This window comes from Myotis daubentonii, chromosome 3 (assembly GCF_963259705.1).
Source record: "Myotis daubentonii chromosome 3, mMyoDau2.1, whole genome shotgun sequence".
Taxonomy (NCBI): Eukaryota; Metazoa; Chordata; class Mammalia; order Chiroptera; family Vespertilionidae; genus Myotis; species Myotis daubentonii.
In genome coordinates, this window is record NC_081842.1 from 92,437,296 (window position 1) to 92,458,315 (window position 21,020).

Consider the following 21,020-nt stretch of genomic DNA (forward strand, 5'->3'; position numbering starts at 1 on the left):
GGGGAATTAGAAATTGGATAAGTGAAAATCAATATAATATATACAAAAAGTGAGAAATTGCTAAAATAGTGATTAGAGGGGTGTTTATACCTGCAAACATTTATATTAAAAAATGAGAAATACCTCAAATTATCATCTTCCTCTTAGACTGAAGGGACTGGTAAAATAAGAACAAATTGAAAGTAAAGCATATAGAAGGGAGGGCATAATAAAGATAAGAAAGGAGTTAAATAAAATAAATAATTAACCCTAGTCAGTTTTCTCAATGGTTAGAGCATAGGTCCATGGACTGAAGGGTCACAGGTTCAATTCCTGTCAAGGGCACATACCTCAGTTGCAAACTTGATCCCCAGCCTCTGAGTCAGGGGGTGTGTGGGAAACAACCAATTGATGTGCCTTCTCATGTCAATGTTTCTCTATCTTTCCCCCTTTTTTCCACTCTCTCTAGAAATCAATGGAAAAATATCCTTGGGTAAAGTTTAACAATAACAACAAAAAAGAATAACCTAACATAGTAATTATTTAAAGCAATAGAAAAATCAACTAAACCAAACATCGTGTTTTAAAAAGATCAAACAATATGACAAAAATTTAGCTTGATTCACCAATAAAAATAAAAGAGTATACTAGATTATTGTAATCGTGAATGGAAGAGGTGACACTATTACAAATATTACATTAACTTTAAAAAATATAACAGGGCGGAAGTGCGCGCGAGGGCCTTCGGGAGCGCACACTCTCTGGGCTGCCAGGAGGGCCGGGCATGCGCCGCGGGCGTTTTGGCAGGAAGCACGGGGTGGGTCAGACAATTATAATGTCCGTCAACTGAGCCAATAAAGCTGCACTGGTCTTAAATCGCAAAAAAAAAAAAAAAAAAAAATTATAACAGAATAACATGAACAGTTAAATGACAAAAAGTCAGCATGACTGGGGAGGCTGAGCCACTGGGCCCTATGGGGCCCCTACCACACAAGACCCCTCTATCAACTCAAGAAGACTTAGCAGCTACCCAATATATAGAAACAAACACAGGGAAGCAGCCAAAATGTGGAGACAAAGAAACAAGTCACAAATGAAAGAAATGGATGAAAGCAAAATACTGGATATAGAGTTCAAAACCACAGTTATAAAGCTACTCAAGAATCTTTTAGAAACCTCCAAGAAATTTAGTGAGACCCTCAAGGATATGAAAAAGGACCAATCAGAAATTAAGCATACACTGACTGAAATAAAGAATAATATACAGAGATCCAACAGCAGACTAGAGGATCCCAAGAATCAAGTCAACGATTTGAAATACGAAGAAGCAAAAAACACCCAACCAGAAAAGCAAAAAGTAAAAAGAATCCAAAAATATGAAGATAGTGTAAGGAGCCTCTGGGACAACTTCAAACGTCCCAACATCCGAATTATGATGGGGTTGCCAGCAGAAGAGAGAGCAAGACATTGAAAATCCATTTGAAGAAATAATGACAGAAAACTTCCCCTACCTGGTGAAAGAAATAGACTTACAAGTCCAGGAAGCACAGCAAACTCCAAAGAAGAGGAATCTAAAGAGGACCACACCAAGACACATCATAATTAAAATGCCAAGAGCAAAAGACAAAGAGAGAATCTTAAAAGCAGCAAGAGAAAAAGTTAGTTACCGACAAGGAAGTACCCAAACAACTTCCAGCTGATTTCTCAACAGAAACTATGCAGGCCAGAGGGAGTGGCAAGAAATATATAAAGTGATGAATAGTAAGAACCTATAACCAAGATTACTCTACCCAGCAAAGCTATCATTTAGAATTGAAGGTCAGATAAAGAGCTTCACAGACAAGAAAAAGCTAAAGGAGTTCATCACCACAAAACCAGGATTATATGAAATGCTGAAGAGTATTCTCTAAGAAGAGGAAGAAGAAGAAAAAGGTAAAGATAAAAATTTTGAACAACAAAGTGACAACAAATACATATCTATCAAAAAGTGAACCTAAAAATCAAATGAATAAAAAACCTGAAGAACAGAACAGACTGATGAATGTAATAGAATCAGGGGCATGGAAAGGGAGCAGACTGACAATTCTTGGGGGGAAGGGCTTGTGAGGGTGCAGGAAGATACTGGACAAAATACTTATACCTATGGATGCGGTCAGTTGCGGGGGGGAGGCCTGGAGTGGAGTGCGAACTGGGTGGAGGGGAGCTATGGCGTGGGGGGGAGAGGAACATCTGTAACAATCTGAACAATAAAAATTTAAAAAAAATAAAAAGCTGCTGTATATATTTTAAACTATTAGCACTGATGTACCCATGGTGTCAATTACATTTTCTCTCCCCCCCTCCTTCTCTCTTGAAATCCACTTTCTACATTTTTTTTACTTTCGCAAAGAGATTATTGCTCAATTTCAGTTTCTTTAGAGGATGTATTTTTGTTTGTTGTTTTTTTAGTGGAGTCTTTGTTGAAAAATCTCATGATACTTTAAATACAGCCATGGAATTAAAGCAAGTAGATGACTGCCATATATGTCAATCTTCAATTAAACCTCAACTGTAAGTTTCATTTTGTATTCTCAACCACAGTTGGCCCAAACTTCTGAGAACAAATTCTCTCTTAAATTCTGCATGGTAGATTTTATCCCTCCTTACTTAAGCCCTTCACATATGCATCAGAAAGTATATGTTTCCTTTCATCTATCAGTATTTTTGCATCATTTTTAAGTCTTCAAAAATGTATTATAATCTTTCCTCCATTGATATCCCTCATTGTATCTTTTTTATTTGTATGAGTTTAAACATTACTGAACTTTCAAAAGTGAATTTGGGATTTCGGGGAATCATGGAAACCACTATGTTTGACTTTTCCATAATAATTTACAGATTTCTTGATATTTTTCATTATAAAAGAGGTGAACTATTATGATGATGTAATCAAATATTTTTTGAAATGGTTACTTTATGAGACTGAGTATTCTTATATTATTCTGACTAAAATATGAATTGTCTTAGTGTAAAGCTGATAGTTTTTCTCACAAGAAATAAATTAAGTTGGGGTAGAGAATTGCATTTAAGCTCATTTTTAGATAATAATCAATTGATATAACTAAACCAGATATTTAGAAATATCTATAAAGAAAAATTGGCATGGCTTGGCCTTAATGAGCACCCTAAAAGTGATATTGTAACAAGAAAATTATCATACTCAGGTTAACCTTTATTTTCATAATCACAATTGCCTATAAGTAAAGCATTTCAAAGGAGATGAACCAAGTATTTTTTAAACACTTTTCTGCCTTATGGAATTCCTACAGAAAACGGGAGCCTTTAAGACAGAATAATGAAGACACTGTCAATTGTGGAAAAGAAGAGGATCAGTGCCTAGTATGTGTAGGTTAGTTAGCATCATAAATGTGCTCAATAAATACTAAATAACAAAGATTTTTACTAACAGAATCAGCAGTTAGACCAGATTTTCTCCTGAGAAATGTTCAGAAATATTCTGTCCAACATAGGCCTCCAAGCCATCTGGGACTTGGTTACTGGTAACAAAATCTTTTGAGGAGCCTCTAGCAAATTTCACAGTGAAATATAAATGAATCTGAAAGGTAGCCTATCATTTACTTTGAAATGAGTGCACATTTTGCATATAGTAGGCATTCATGCTTTTGTATCACATCTGGTGGCACCTTATAAAACTATATTACTAATAAACAAAATAATTACTTTGACCCCTCAGTCTGTAATGTAGGTATTATAACATTAAAAAAGGCTTAGTGTGTAGAAGGAATAATTGTATATTTGCTAGAAATCTGAAAATTGTGATACAATTGATATACTATAATTCACTATCAAACAAATATTAATTTTATAAGAAAATTGAAGCTATAGGAACACTCAAGAGTTTTGTTTTGTGTGTTGTTTTGTTTTAAAACTAAACACCCATTTAATTTTATTGAACTGAGGTTTTTTCCAATTTTATATATCATAGACTCCCTTATAGAAACCCCTATAATGGGATCTCACATATCACACTATGAGCAACAATAAAGAAATGAGGCCCCCTTTTAAATAATGCATTCTGTATTGTAATATATATATATATATATATATATATATATATATATATATATATATATGTATATATATATATATATATATAATTTTCTATTAGTAACATTTAGTAAGTTCACAGTATTGTTCAAGCATTACCACTATCTAGTTCTAGAACATTTCTTTCCAAAAGGAAACCTCCTCCCCATTAAGCAGTCATTCCCCATTCCTTCCTCCAGGGGAAACTACTAATATGTCTCTCTATGGACTTGCCTATTCTGGATATTTCATACAAATGGAGTCATGCAATATGTGGTTTTTGTTGTTCTGTTTTTAAATAAATATTGCCTCAGTTCAAGTCCTCTGAGTGGCAGAAACCAAGATTAGATTAGAAGTGCAGTGCAATAAGTTCATCAGAGGGAACTCCCTCCAGGGGCAGGGGGCAGGGAGCAGGGACAGGAGACAAGGAGAGCCATCCACGTGAGATGCAATTCTGAACATTGTGCAGAAGAGAAGGAACAAAGAAGGGATGCAGAGACAAGAGTCCAGACCACAGTACAGTTAGTAGAAAAGTTTAGTTAGGCTTCTAGGGAGCCCTTAAACCAAAGTTACACACCAGAAGTGTCCTGCTTCTGGCTGGGTTGTCCTACCTTATCACTTCTTAATAATGTCAACTGAAAAGGAGCACCAATGGATATAGTTAATATTTCATGAAAGCTGAAAAACATTCTGGTTAAATTACTTCCCTGTATTTATCCTAAATATTTAAATATGATTGACTTACAACTTTGATTTTGACCACAAAAAAAGCAATATAGAAAATTCCTCTCCAAATCTAGCCTTTCCACAACCAGGAATAACATGTCTGCCTTGTATTTATATTAATTGAAACTAAAAGAATAAGCAATGTATCTTTTATATCAGATCTCACTATTATTTTCCTTTCTTAATATATGATAAATTATAAAATCATGAGGAAGGCGAATATTTCAATCAAAATATCTCTATCAACAAAAGGGTTAGGCTAAGGTAATGGCACTTGCTGAGGATATCATATTTTCTTCAAAAATAAGAAACCTGTAGGTGTACTCCTTAAAATTTGTGCTTCAACATTTTATTGTCTAAAATATTCAGAAGATATAATTTTTCTTTGTGTTTAAAACTGTCACAACCTTTTATAAACAGAATGAAGGGATAGCTACTATTCATTCTATAATAAAAAGTATACCACCTAAATGTGTGCTGCCATGTGGCTTTCTATACATTTTGGTATTTGACAACATTAAGTAAATTATTATTTTTCTGTTACTGATATTGTTGTTTGTATGCCCTAAAAATGCAGTCTTGCATTAGCGCCTTTTCTCTTATATTTAATCATTTCTAAAATGCACATTTATTCACACTTCAATATATGTAAAATCAGAATGTATTTTGACTGGATGATATCTTGAATTTAACAAAATAAAATGATATTTTTATGAAGAAAACAGTAAAGAGATTTTCTTAGAATAAGAGACACTTTTCTTACTTCATACTAATTCTATTTTCTAAGATCCCAGTAAAGAATTAACCACATAGATAGTTCCTCAGGTGAATTTAGCATCATTTCTTAAGGTATCACAAATGTTATTTTACTTCAGATTCCTTCATATTTTTCCCAATAGGGTAGGTAAGGTCCAAGCTTCTAAAGTACTTTCAGTCCTTTAACTGCAAAATATTTGAAAATGTAATACTTTAAAGAATATATATTTTCCAAAAGGAAAAAAATCAATTACACTCTATTTTTCTTTTAACAAAAATTGACCATGTGTAATAAACATTGTCATTTTAAATATCATTATCCTGTATGATCATAAAAATATTATTTTAAAATTTTATCTTTATAAAATTCTGCCTTATACATACTAAAACCATTTTGTATTGGGACTAATTTTTTCAAAGTCATTTTGACTGAATTTGACTCAATTTGACTATCAGATCTATCAAGTAAGTGCCATAAATGGGACTGAAAGTGAGTGGGTTTGACATACATATCAAATCTCCATAATGGGAAGCGGAATGTGCGCTGTCTGCTCTAAGAGAAGTTTCTCCATCAAATGTGTCCTTACCTAACTCACACCCTCCAACTTCAATGCTGGGCTTGACTTTTTTTTAAAGAAGTCACTAAAATTTTGAAAACTATGAAGGCTCATGTTTCCATTACATGGTATTTTATGTAACTAATGACAAAATCTGAAGATGATGTACTGTCAGTGATACAAATATTAAAAATTTATTAAATCAAGTTATCTTCATTCTGTTACTCATAAAAGACACCAAAAAGCACCTAGAGCCCTAACTGGTTTGGCTCAGTGGATAGAGCATCGGCCTGCAGACTGAAGGGCCCCAGGTTCGATTCAGGTCAAAGGCATGTACCTTGGTTAGGGCACATCCCCAGTAGGGGGTGTGTAGGAGGCAGCTGATTGATGTTTCTCTCTCATTGATGTTTCTAACTCTCTATTCCCCTCCCTTCTTCTCTGTAAAAAATCAATAAAATATATATTTTTAATAAAAGCACCTACAGAGAAAGATGTAAAAATTAAAAAGAAAATATTTAATTCTAGATTATCACATTTTTAGAGGATTCTAAGTTGATAATACAGGCCACCTCAAGAAGCATACTATACACATTTTCCCTCAATTTATTTATGTTGAGGTACACTTGACATATAACATCATATTAGTTTTAAGTGTACAACATAATGATTTTCTATTTATTTATATTGTGAAATGATCACCACAATGTCTAGTTAATATCTATCACCATACATAGTGATAGTTTTTTGCCTTTTTTTTTTTTTAATCCTCACCTGAGGATATTTGGATATTTTTTCATTGACTTTTAGAGAGAGTGGGAGAGAGGGAAAGACAGAGAGAAATATCTACGTGAGAGAACACATTGATTGGTTGCCTCCTACATGGACCGGACCAGGGCACGGGCCAGGGAGGAGCTTGCAACGGAGGTAAGTGCCCTTGACCGGAATGGAACCTGGGACCCTTCAGTCTGCTGGCCAATGCTCTATCCACTGAGCCAAAACCGCAAGGGGCAGATTTGTTTTCTTAAAATGTGATCATTTAAGGTCTATTCTCCTAGCAACTTTCCAATATGCAATATAGTATTAAGTATAGTTGTTATGCTTTTTCTTTCTTTTCTTTTCTTTTCTTTTTTTTTTTTTAATTCCCATACCGTATTTATTCCCATGACTGGAAGTTGGTACCTTTTGACATATTTGATCTACTTTGCCCATCTCCCCTCCCCCAGTCTCTGGAACCCACCAGTTTATTCTTTGTATCTTCTGTGAGCTTGTTTGTTAGTTTTGTTTTTTAGATTACATATATTAATGAGAGAGATCATAAGTTATTTTTCTTTTTCTTTCTGACCTATTTCATTCATCATAATGCCCTCAAGATCCATCCATATTTTTACTACTGGCAAGATTTCCTTTCTTTTTATGGCAGAATAATATTCCATTGAAAATATGCTACATTTTCTTTATTAATTCATCCATCAGTGGACATATAGTTTGGTTTATATCTTGGCTATTGTAGTAAAGCTACCGCAAACAAAAGGATGTATATATCTTTATAAGTAAGTGTTTTGTTTTGTATTTTGTTTTTGTTTTTTTCAGATAAAACCCAGAAGTAGAATTGCTAGACCATATGATAGTTCTATTTGTAAATTTTTGAGAAATACCCATACTATTTTCAGTAGTCAGTGAACCAATTTATGTTCTCACAATAAGAGTTCCCTTTTCTCCACAGCCTCATTAACACTTACTCTTTGTTGTCATTTTTTTATAATAGTCCCTCTGACAGGTGTGACACGATATCTCACTGTGGTTTTAATTCACATTTACCTTTTGATTAGGAATGCCAAACACCTTTTCATGAACCTGTTAGCCATCTGTATGTCTACTTTGGGAAAAAAAAAATGTCTCTTCAGATCCACTGCCCATTTTTTAATTAGATTTTTTTTTTTTTTTGCCATTGAGTAGTGTGAATTCTTTATATACTTTGGATATTAAATATATAAATATTTTTTATATTTTCAGATATTTCTCTCATTTAGTAGACTGAGTATTTTGCTGATGGTTTCTTTGCTGTGCAAAAGCTTTATAGTCTGATGTAGTCCCACTTGTTTATTTTTTATTTTGTTATCTTTGCTTCTGGTGTCAGCTGAAAAAATTAATTGCCAAGACTGATGTCAAGGAACTTACCACTTATGTTTTCTTCTTGGAGTTTTATGGTTTCAGGTCTTACATTAAAGTCTTTAATCTATTTTGAGTTAATTTTTTTTTAATCTTGTCTAAGCTAGTGATACAGTTTTATTCTTTTCCATGTGACTGTTCAGTTTCCTAGCACCATTTACTGAAGAGACTATCTTTCCCCCATTGTATATTTTGGCTCCTTTGTAATAAATTAATTCACCACATATGAGTGGTTTATTTTGAGGCACTCTATTTTGTTCCAACAATCTATGTGACTGTTTTTATGTCAATGCCAAGTTTGATAAAAGAGAATGTGATGCCTCTAACTTTGTAATTCTTTCTCAAGATTGCTTTGGCTACTTGGTTTTGTATTTGTGTATATATGGTTTCATACAAATTTTAGATAGTTTGTTCTATTTCCTTTTTGTGTGTCTTCTTCAATATTTTTCATCAATGTGTCAGTGTACAGGTCTTTCATATTCTTGGTTAAATGTATCCCTAGGTATTTTATTCTATTCCATGCAATTGTAAATGTTAATTTCTCCTTTTCATTGTTCATCATCAGTATATTAAAACTTGATGGATTTCTGTATATTGATTTTGTATCTGCCACTTTATTAAATTTATTTACAAGTTCTAAGGATTTTTTGGTGGAATTGTTAGGGTTTTCCATATACACTTTCATGCCATCTGGAAATAGTGACAGTTTTATTTTTTTATTTTACTGTTTTGGTGTTGTTTTTTTCTTTTTGCCTTTTTGTTCTAGCTAAATATTCAAATACTACCTTGAATAAAGTACTGAGAGTGGCCATCTTTGTCTTGTTCCTCATTTTAGAGAAAAAAGTTCATATTTTCAACATTAAGTATGTTGCTATCTGTGTGGGCTTTTTATATATGGCCTTTATTATGTTGAGAGAAATTCCTTTTACACCAATTAGGTTGACAATTTTTATTGTTTTTACCATAAATGGATGTTGGGTTTTGTTAAATGATTTTTCTGCATCTATTGACATGATCATAATGATTTTTATCATTTTTTTGTTAATTTTATATATCACATGGATTTGTGGATATTTAACCATTTTTGTATTTCTGGAATAAACCCATTTGGTCTTGCTGTGACCCTTTTTAATGTATTGTTAAATTTGCTGCTGATGAAAATTGTTGATGATTTTTGCATCTGTGTTTATCAGGGTTATTGGCCTATAATTTAATTTTTTTGTGGCATTCTTTTCTGGTTTTGGTTACAGATTAACACTGGCCTCATAAAATGAGTTTGGAAGTATTTCCTCCTCTTCTAATTTTTGGAAGAGTTTGAGAAAGATTAGTATTAATTGTCCTTTGAATGTTTTATATAATTTACCAGTGAAGCCATCTGTTTCTGGATTTTTGTTTGTTGAGAGGTTTTTAATTATTGATTCAGTCTTCTTACCAGCATGCAGTCTATTCAGATTTTCTATTTATTCAGAATTCAGTATTGGAAGGCTGTATGTCTAGGAATTTATTCTTTTCTTCTATTTTGTCCAATTTATTGACATGTAATTGTTGATAGTTATCTCTTATGATTCTTTGTGTTCCTGTGGTAACAGTTTCAGTTTTCTCTTTTACATCTAATTTGGTGAGTCCAGCTAAAGATTTACCAGTTTGGTTTATATTTTCCAAAAACCAGTTCTTGATTTTATTATCTTTTCTGTCTTTTTAGTCTCTATGTCATTAATTTCCCCAGCACTTTGACTATATTTTGCCTCTTCTTCAGGCCTTCAAAATCTCTCCTAGGAAAATCTTTTGATATTCTATGAGGTTCCCTTGTATGTAATAAGTTGATTTTCTTTTCCAGCATTTAATATTCTTTTATTTTCTTTAACTTTTGACATCTTAATTACAATGTGTTTTGTTGTGGGATGCTTTGGGTTACTCTTTTAAAAAACATTCTGTTTCCTGTGTGTGCATGCCTGTTTCTTTCCTCAGATTAAGACAGTTTTTAACCATTATTTATTCAAATAAGTTTTTTGTATCCCCTTTCTCATTCTGAAATCTCTATAATACAAATGTTAGTCTATGTGATGTTGTCTGCTAAGTCTCTTAAGATATCTTTACTTTTTTTTTTTTTTTGCTACTCTGATTGGATGGGTTCCTCTGTCCTGTCTTGAGGGTCACTATTTTTTTTTCTTTTCATTTGCTTCATTTAGTCAGATGTTGGACCCTTTTTACATGTTTTTCAGTTTAGTTATTGTATTTTGTGTCTCTATCACTTTTGTTTGGAACTATTTTTTTTTTTTTATATTTCCTATCTCTTTACTGATTTTCTTTCTGTGTTCATTCTATTTCCAACAGTGGGAATTCTCAGACAATTACTTTAAACTCTTTATAAGGTAAATTACTTGTCTTTGTTTCATCAAGATCTTTTTCTTAATGTTTTATTTTGTTCATTTATTTGGAATACATTTCTTTGTTTCTTCAATTTACTTAAATCTGTGTTGGTTTTTATGAATTAGATGAAGCAGCTGTCTTTCCATGAAGGGTTGGTCTTATGTAGGAGATGAAGCTTATCATTCAACCCTCCTCTAGTCCTTAGATGTCTTTCAAACCCCGGTGATTGTCCAGGCAGCCTATGTTATTTTTATTAGCTTCTTGTAGTTGAGGGTGTGCCAAGACCAGTCATTGTTCCAAAGTGGAGTATCAGTCAGCACCTAAATACAGGCTGATTGTAAAGCAGACAATCAGCAGCTTCTAAAGTATGCAAATGTTTTTAAAACTAGGAAATTAGTCTCTTTCACATGTCTGCATGTTTTCACAAAGGGCTGCTGCTGCACTAGACAATGGGGTGAGTTAAATCTTTTTGCAGGCCCTTTAGGAGCCATTCCTCAGGTCACCACAGCCTCAAGGGCCTTGTGGGTGCAAGCCTTACTGGTCTTCAAAGACAGATATTTTGGAGGCTTATCTCTCAGGTGTTGTTCTTAATACTTGTTGGTTTAATGTGGATAAACCCTTCAATCCTTAGGGAGAAGCTCTTGGTTTTGAGTTTTTACCTGATTGTGGGTCACCATAAGCAGGATAGGATTTATGATGAAATTGTATGTCAGCCTTTTCTACCTGGTTCAATGTGGTTTCTCTCCCATTTTCCTGATGTAAAGGGGTCACCTTGTCAGTTTTCAGTTCTTTATCAGAAAATAGTGTTCCATATATAGCTATAGATTTGGTGTGTCCATGGAAGAGGTGAGTTAAGGATCTAAGTTGTCATGAATGAAACTATAAATAAATTTCTTTAATGGATAATATTAAATGCTGATACTTTTCCTGTGTCTGACAGTTGTATGGGCACTACTTAGTAAGTTACTAACTGCTTTTCTCTTGCTGCTTTTAAGAGTCTCTCTCTGTCTTTAACCCTTGGAAGTTTAATTATGATGTGTCTTGATGTGGAGCTCTTTGAGATAATCTATTCTCTAATAATAAAAGCATAATATGCTAATTAGACTGGACAGCCAAATGACTTTCCAGACATCATTCCGGATGTCCTTCTAGACAAAGCTGCGATGGCAGGAGCCAAGGCAGAGGCAGGGGCGATCAGGCAGGCAGGCAGGTGAGTGGATAGGGGCGATCAGGCAGTCAGGCAGTGTGGTTAGGGCATCAGGCAGGGCAGGCAGAAGGATTAGGGGCAATCAGGCATGCAGGCAGAGGTGGTTAGGGACAATCAGCCAGGCAGGCAGAGGGGTTAGGGGTGATAAGGCAAGCAGGCAGATGAGCGATTAGGAGCCAGCAGTCCTGGATTGTGAGAGGGACATCCGACTGCCAGTTTAGGCCTGATCCCAGGAATCGGGCCTAAACTGGCAGTCGCACATCCCCCAAGGGGTCCCGGATTGCAAGAGAGTGCAGGTCCAGCTACCACAAATGTTGTGTACCGGGCCTCTAGTGTTTTATAAAACAAAATTTATTTTAAAGTGCAAATTCATATATTTATATTAGTAAATGAAGGCATTTATTATAAAGCATGTACACATTTAATTACCAAAAGCCCAAATGTATAATCCAGATCCCAAATGCATGTATTGAAATATATAATAAATTCAAAGCTTATTTGGCTGTTAAGTTACATATTCTCTGAAATTTTCAACAAAATTCCTCAGAAAATAGAAAGTGATCAAACAAAATAAAAATAGGAACTGTTTCTTAAATATTTCAGTATGGTATGCATGCCCAAATACACAAGCGACACATGATTTTTAATCAGAAATGATAGGTAAAAGTTGGCATTGCCAGGAGCAAAATCCATTTGAAAGCTATAGTCATGCTGTGTGAAAGAAAAGAAAGCCAAATTTAGATATGAAGCTGTTAGCAAAACCTTATCTTTCACTAGGGCACTTCAACTCTGCTATTTTTGACTTAATTTATTGACAAAATAAATAAATTAGTAATTTATAATAAGTTTCAAATAATTTTTTGGAATAAAATATAAATGTAATGGTTCAAAAGACAACAAATAAACCTCTGAAGTTTTTACAATATATAGGACTCAATATACCTTGACCATTTGCAAAGAGACAGAGTTAAAAAGAGTGGGTCCTGGGGAGGGGGAGATGTAGATAAGAGTTTAATAGAGAGAGGAAAGAAAAAGAGAGGAAGAGAGGGAGAAAGAACATTTGATAAACACTAATTATATTTCTGAACATTGGGTTTGAAAAGATAAATTATGTTAGTAAAGAGATGATTAAAAATTGTCTGCTTCTTCCACCACAATCCTCCTTTATCATCTTGCGAACTATAAAAAGTAACTTAACATTATATTAGATTAGAATTAAGATGCTTTTATTGACAGATGCAATGGAAAACAAATAACTAAATAAAAATCAATAAACTGTAAAAACAAAGTTGGTGAAAACTAGACTTATTTGAGGATGTAAAAGTAATTTTTAATGAGGCAGAATTATTGAAAATACCAACTGCTCATTGAAAGTTGTAACTGTGATATAGAAAGTGACTTCTAACCTAAATTTATACTTGCAATTATAAATTCATAGCCTCATAATCAAACACAAATCTATAGCTTATAGTCATTCATCATGTATGCAATATAAATTATTTTGTTTTTACTGCTATTACAAAGTTTATATTATAGATCAGAAGATCTCAAAGGTCAAAGTTAAAATCCTTTTACCCTTTGAAGCATTACAGAGGAATCTGGATAGTATTATGCTAAATGAAAAAAGCCAGTCTGAGAAAGGCAATTATCACATGATCTCACATATAGGTGGAATCTAATGAACAAAATAAACTGACAACAAAATAGATCCAGAGACATGGAAGCACAGACAGACTGATGGATATCAGAGGAAAGAGAAGAGAGGAGGGCTGGAAGATTAACCAAAGAAATTATATGCATACTAGAGGCCTGGTGAATGCACTGGAGGTTGGGGAGGATTCCTCAGCCCGGCTTGTGTCCTCTTGCAGTCTGGGATCCCTCAGGGGATGTCTGCCTGCCGGCTTAGGCCCACTCCCCACTTCTGGCTGAGCCCCCTGTGGGAGCACACTGACCACCAGGGGGCAGCTCCTGCCTTGAGCGTCTGCCCTCTGGTGTCAGTGGGCATCATAGCAACCCGTGATTCTGCCATTCAGTTGATTTACATATTGGCCTTTTATTATATAGGGTAAACATTACTGATGGACACAGAAAATAGTGCAGTAGGCCTGGGTGGAGGTTTCGGGGGGAGCGACTGAGCAGAGTGGAAGGGGTTAATCAGGGAAAAAGGGGGACATCTGTAATAGTACTTTCAACAATTAAGGAACATTTAAAAAACCTTTTAAATGTTCATGTAATACCTAATATTATAAATAATCAGATTTATCAATGCCTTAACATCCCAATAAATTATTATAGAAAATAACAGAAAACTGTATGGATCAAAATTAAGTATTAAGAACTCTTGAGGACATATATTTCTATAGAAAACAGAATAATTTAACTTAATAAAATGGAGGGATGAGTAGAGGTGGATGAGGTCTATAGTGTAAGCTTATTCTCAACTTTTGTAGAGAGACTCAATTGATGATGTCTATAACTAAAACACATAATAGTGGATGATATATTTTAGGAGTCTTCATATAACTTTCAAAGATACCTTACCAGAAGTAGTTGAAAATATTTTCCTACATGGTGGATCTAAGGATATGGAGGAGTGGATGTGAAGTTTGTTGTATTTCACTAAAAGAATTTTAATACTATTTAGTTTTAGCAACTAATTCATTTCTTTGTTGAAAAACTATAACCTAAAAAATAAACAATTAAACAAGCAGAGCACTAAAGCACAGAGGACATTTCTGGGAGATATAGAAAAAAATATATACTTTATGTACCTATGAACTAAAATCTAATGAAACTTTAGGTAGGAAACTTTAAATTAGCTAATTAAAATATATGAGTAGATATTATATTTTGAGAATAGTACACAGCACTAATGACGGGAATATGAAGTTTGCCAGAGAAAATAGAATATAGGTATGGGGAACAGTACATTTAAAGGCTGTTGTACCCTAGCCAGTTTGGCTCAGAGGATAGAGCATGGCTGGGGACTGAATGGTGCTGGATTTAATTCCGTCAAAGTCATGTACTTCGGTTGCAGGTTCCCCCACCTTGGTTGGGGTTCATGTAGTAGGCAATAAATCAATGTGTATGGATGTTTTTCTCTCCCTCTCCCATCCCACTTATTCTAAAAATCAATGGAAAAATATCCGTGGGTGAGGATTTACAACAAAAACAACCAAAATAAATAAACAAACAAACAAACAAACACATAAAGGCTGTTGTAAGCTGTGAGATATCATAATGTATGAAGTAACTTTTGGGGTTATTAATTTGGGTGGAGTAAGAAGTTAGTTAAGACTGGCTGGTGCCTGGCACCTGGGAGCAGGCCCCCAGGGCAAAAAAGGGATCAGCGTTCTTCTGACTGAAGCCCTGGTTCATCATTGATGGAGATGGAGCCAGAGAAAGTCAACGTGCAGAGGGGGCCGAGCACAGATGCGATTCCTCCCACTGCGGTGCTGCCAGGGGATGAGGATGCCACTCTGGGCCACCCAACCGGGTCACGCCCAGTCCCGCAGCCTGCCTGCCACGCCGCCCTGGCGAGCACCAAGGAGGTCAGGGGGATGCGCTCTCTGTGCGCCGTGGCCAGTGACCACTTTCGGACCCAAGGCCTGTGTGCTGCAGAACCCCCAGACCATTGTGCACATCCAGGACCTGCCAGCCAGCGGCTGACGTGGAGCAAGTCCCCAAAGAGCGTCCTCGCCATCAAGAAGACCCAGGAGGCCAGCATGCTGCAGCCTTCAAGGCCCTCTGCGTGTACCTGATGGAGGAGAACCACTCCATCGTGTATGTGGAGAAGGTTCTAGAAGACCCTGCCATCGTGGGAGACAACAGTTTTGGCCGGTGAATAAGTTCTGCCCCTTCAGAGAAGACTATGACGACCTTTCCGACCAGACCGATTTCATCATCTGCCTGGGGGCACTGACCCTGCCCTGTGCCTGCCTCCTCTGGCAGCTGAGTGCCCACGCCCAGCGCAGCGTGCCTCAGGTCATGGCGTTGTACCTGGGCTCCCCAGGCTTCCTGACCCCCTTCCACTTCCAGAACTTTCCAACCCAAGTTACTCAGGCGATACAGGGAAATGCAGCTATTGTTCTTCGGAGCTGGCTGAAGGTCGAGGTCGTGAAGGAGCTCAGAGGGAAGAAGACTGCCATGACTAATGGGGTCAGTGAGAATGGGGTCCCGGCCTCTGACTGGGACACGGAGGCCAGGAAGCAGGTCACACGGTCACATGTTCAAGCAGGTCCTGAACAAAGTGGTGATTGACAGAGGCCCCTCCTCTTACCTGTCCAACGTGGACGTCTACCTGGACGGACACTTCATCACCACAGTGCAGGGTGATGGCATGATCGTCTCCATCCCCCGACCGGCAGCATACAAGGTGGCATCGCGGCTCTCCATGATCCAACCCATGTCGGCCATCATGATCATGCGCATCTGTCCCCACTCACTGCCATTCCGGCCCATCCTGGTCCCTTCAGGAGTAGAGCTCAAGATCGCGTTGTCACCGGAACATCGTGTGGGTGTCCTGCAATGGACGAAAGAGGCAGGAGATCCGCCATGGAGACAGCATCAGCAGCACCACCTACTGCTACCCGCTACCCTCCATCTGCGTGTGAGCCCCTGTGAGTGACTGGACGGAGACCCTGGCCCAGAGTCTGCACTGGAACGTGCACAAGCAGCAGGCTCACTTGGCGGATCAGGAGGGGGAGGAGGGCTACCTGCCTGCTGCGCCCTGTGGCCCAAGGTCACATGCCCTGTAGGTATCAGGTGTGACATCACTTCTGTCTGTAGCCAGAGGAGCCCCAGAGTCTGCCTTTGTCAACCAGATCAACCGTTTTTAACATTTTAAATCTGACCTTATTTTGCATTTCTGAAGATGCCAAGTAAGCAACAGTCAGGGCCAGTCCCTGGGCAGGGAAGCCCAACTGCATGGGCTCTTCGTGCTCCTTGTCAGGAAACTTCCACAGATCAGTCTATCACATTGAGAGGCATCAGAATGGGTGGATCTATCCTTTGGTGTTGAAATGAAGTCTCACAGCTGAGTCCTCCTTTGGGGGAAAAAATTAGTTAAATAAGGGGAGAGAAGGTAAAGAGCAAAAATTAGATGAGGCCTGATTATTAAGACTATTTTGTGACATAATAAGAAATTTAAGCTATTTTTCTGGTAAAGAATAATCATCTGATGTATTTAACTTGAAGGAATATGTGATCAGATTTAAATTATAAAATATAACTGTCAGTGCTGCATGTCAATGAAATTAATACAATCAGTGTTGCTGGCTGTGCAATATGGCATACTGTTTACAACAAACTTTTTGGTTGTTTTTAATAAGTAGAAAGAATAGACTCTAAATAAGTATAAAAAGTATCATATAGTAAATACATAAACCAGTACCATAGTCATTTGTAGTCATTATAGAGTATTATGTTCTGTACATAATTGTATGTGTTATATTATGCAATATGAAGTTATGATGGCTACAACATCACAATGTTATAAGAATTTTTCAGCTCCATTATAATCTTATGGGACAATCAGAATATTTATTTGTTTGTTTACTTAATCCTCATCCTAGGATATTTTTTCTTTTGAATTTTAGAGAGAGTAGAAGAGAAGGAGGGAGTGGGAGGAGAGAAAGAGAGAGAGAAGCACATCAATGAGTTGCATCCTGCACATGCCCTGACTGAGCTGGGAACAAACCTACAACCCAGGTATGTATGTGCCCTGGACCAGAAATTGAACCTTCAACCCTCAGTATGTGGGACAATGCTATATATACCACTGAGCGACACCAGCCAGGGCTAGACAGACAAATTTTTAAAAATAAAAGCAGATTATGAAAATGTTTGATTAACTTGAGGGGTTAACATAATGATGGTAAAGTAAATAATAATAATTTGGGACTCCCTCAGTGAAGAGATTTCCCAAATCATAAAGAATTCCTGCTAGAAAACAAAAATGCATGCTTAGGTAAATGCCTGTACTTGCTGCCTCCCATAACTACATCAAAATTACAACTAAATACAGAACAACCATCATTCAGAACCACCTGAAATCTGGTTGAATGGAAGTTCTACAACTACAGAAGTAAAGAAGAAAGAATACTGACACTAGTAGTAGGGGCCGAGGCACAGAATAGGTTGATCCAACACCCACGTGTGGTGTTTTTTTAATCAGGAGGAAAATCTCGGCTGTGGAGAACTCCAATGAGGAGCAAGGGGTCCCAGCCCCATAACAGATCCCCAGCCCAGGGTTCCAGAGTTGGGAAGAGAAGTCTCCACAATTTTGGGCTGTAAAAACCAGCGGAGATTGTGGCTGAGTGATAGGGAGACTGCTGAAGACCCAGGCAGGTCCTCTTAAGGGGCCAACAAACAAACTCACATGGCCTCACTCCTTCTGAGTGCCAGTGCTGGAGCAGCAGCTAGGGGGGATCCAGGAACATATAGGGAAAAACTGAATTGTCAGATTTTGGAGCAAGAACTAGGGGGTAGCTTTCCCCCAGTCAGGGGTGCTCACAAGAGTCATTGTTCCTATACTGGGACCTCTGCCATTCCAGAGCTGACTGGAAACCATATCTAAGTTTCCATCAGCATGACTTACTCACACTGTTCTCTACATCCTGATGATTCCCTGAGACCCTACCCCATCCAATTTGCAGCCCCACCCAAGCTGTTTGCCGTGGATTTTCTGTATGAATGGCCTGTCCTGGCTCAGGCTTCAGACTTTCCTAAAATCTCTAAAACAAGCAGCAGCTGGCATTAGTGTGCCCAACACCTGGCACTAGCAGCAGCCTACCTTACTTGAGAACTTGGCCTCACCTTGGCACTTCCAAGTCCAGCAGAAGTAGCATTCATCTTCAGATCATTCTGTAGCTCCTGCTTTGTGGCCCCAGACAATGGCTGACTTTTCACCTCACTGTAGCCCCCAGAATCAGTGCACCTGGTGGACAGCTTCAGACCAAATGAGAATATAACTCTACACATCCACAGGTAACACACTCAAGGGCAGACTCAGTGAGCACCAAACCTCCACTGAAGCAAGTTCTGCTCCATAAGGGCGTCTCCTGCACAGTAGCTCTTCCACTGTAGTCACAGATGGTCCTCACAGCCAATTAACCTGGAAGTCAATTCCTCCCTATGATGCCAACAGCAATCAAGGCTCAACTACAAGACTGCATATGGCCCACACAGGGGCGCACCTAGAGTTCCCAGCTCAGGTGACTGGAGAAGCAGGGCACCTACTACATAAGGCCACTCCACCAAGTCCAGGAGACATAACAGCTCTACCTAATACATAGAAACAAACACAGGGATCAGCCAAAATCTGGAGACAAAGAAAAAGGTTACAAATGAAAGAACAGAAGAAATCTCCAGAAAAAGAACTAAATGAAACGGAAGCAAGCAAACTACTAGATAAAGAGTTCAAAACAATGATTATAAGGTTGCTCAAGGATATTAATGAGAGTTTCAAGGGACTTAGTGAGACTTTTAAATACCTTAGTAAGAATTTCAAGGGACCAGTTAAAAATTAAGCATACACTAACTGAAAAAAATAATAATTTACAAGAATTCAACAGTAGAGTAGAGGATTCTAAGAAGCAATCAATGATTTGGAATATAAAGAAACAAAAAATACCCAATCAGAAAATCAAAAAGAAAAACTAATCTAAAAGTATAAGGATAGTGTAAGGTGCCTCTGGGACAACTTCAAGCATACCAATATTTGCATTATAGGTGTGTCAGAAGGAGAAAAGAGAGGGCAAGATATTGAAAACCTATTTGAAGAAATAATGACAGAAAATTTCCCCTACTTGGGAAAGAAATAGACTTACAGGTCCTAGAAGTGAAGAGAGTCAAAAACAAGAGAAACCCGAAAAGACCCACACCAAGACACATCATAATTAAAAAACCAAGGGTAAAAGACAAAAGAGAATATTAAAAGCAGCAAGAGAAAAGCAGTTAGTTACCTACAAGGGAGTTCCTAAAGAACTGCCAGCTGATTTCTCAACAGAAACTTTGCAGGCCAGCAGGGAGTGGCAAGAAATATTCCAAGTGATGAATAGCAAAGACCTACAACTAAGATTATTCTACCCAACAAAGCTATCATTTAGAATTGAAGGTCAGATAAATAGCTTCATAGACAAGAAAAAGCTAAAGAAGTTCATCACCACAAAATGAGTATTACATGAAATTTAGAAGTGAATTCTTTAATAATAGGAAGGAAAAAAAGAAGAAGAAGAAGAAGAAGAAGAAGAAGAAGAAGAAGAAGAAGAAGAAGAAGAAGAAGAAGAAGAAGAAGAAGAAGAAGAAGAAGAAAAAGAAGAAGAAGAAGAAGAAGAAGAAGAAAAGAAATAAAATGGAAATACATATATATCTATCAATAATTGAATCCAAAAATCAAAATAAATGAGCAAAAAATCTAACGAACAAAATAAACTGATAAACAAACTAGAACCAGGGGCATGGAAACATGGAACAGACTGATGAATATCAGAAAGAAGGAGGAAGGGGGAGGGCAGGAAGAGATTAACCAAAGAACTTATACACATATACATATATACATTATCCTATGGACACAGACAATAAATAGGTAGTGAAGGCCTGGGGTGGGGCGGGAACCAGGAGAAGGTGGCAATTGGGGGGACAATAAAGGGAACATCTGTTATATTCTCAAACAATAACAACTTAAAAAATTCCTTAGCAAGCAAGTAAGTATAAACCCACATAAGTATGTTCTCTTAAAATGAACAATGATGTTATAATGGAGAATAGAAATTGTATTAGAATATAATTTGGACATAAATTTGTTTTTAATTTAAATTTTGTTTATTAAATCTAGCTCAGCTCAACTATGTGCCAGGGAGAAATTTGTGGTAGTTGCATACAGCTTAATTTTCTCCTCATAAAGACACTGTAAGTATTAGTATTTTCACTTAATAGGAAAGGTGAGCTTAAGTCAGACAAAGAGATAAAACATATTGCCTAAGGTTACATACCTAGGAACTTGAGGAATCGAATTTTTTTAACATTACAGTTTATTTTCTCTTTAGATCATGGTGGCTCAAGATGAGTTTGATGCTCTAGTAAAGGCATCATTTTATTTAAGATTTATAAATCACATGACAAAACCTCAGGAAGCAAATATGTTTTCAGGTATCTATATCATTTGTATT

The 21,020-nt window shown here is 36.7% G+C and overlaps 1 pseudogene; it reads left to right on the forward strand.

Annotated features, from left to right (window-relative positions):
* The first annotated feature begins 2,470 nt into the window (after positions 1–2,470).
* Positions 2,471–16,607, forward strand: LOC132229660 (NAD kinase-like; annotated as a pseudogene).
* Positions 16,608–21,020: the final 4,413 nt, after the last annotated feature.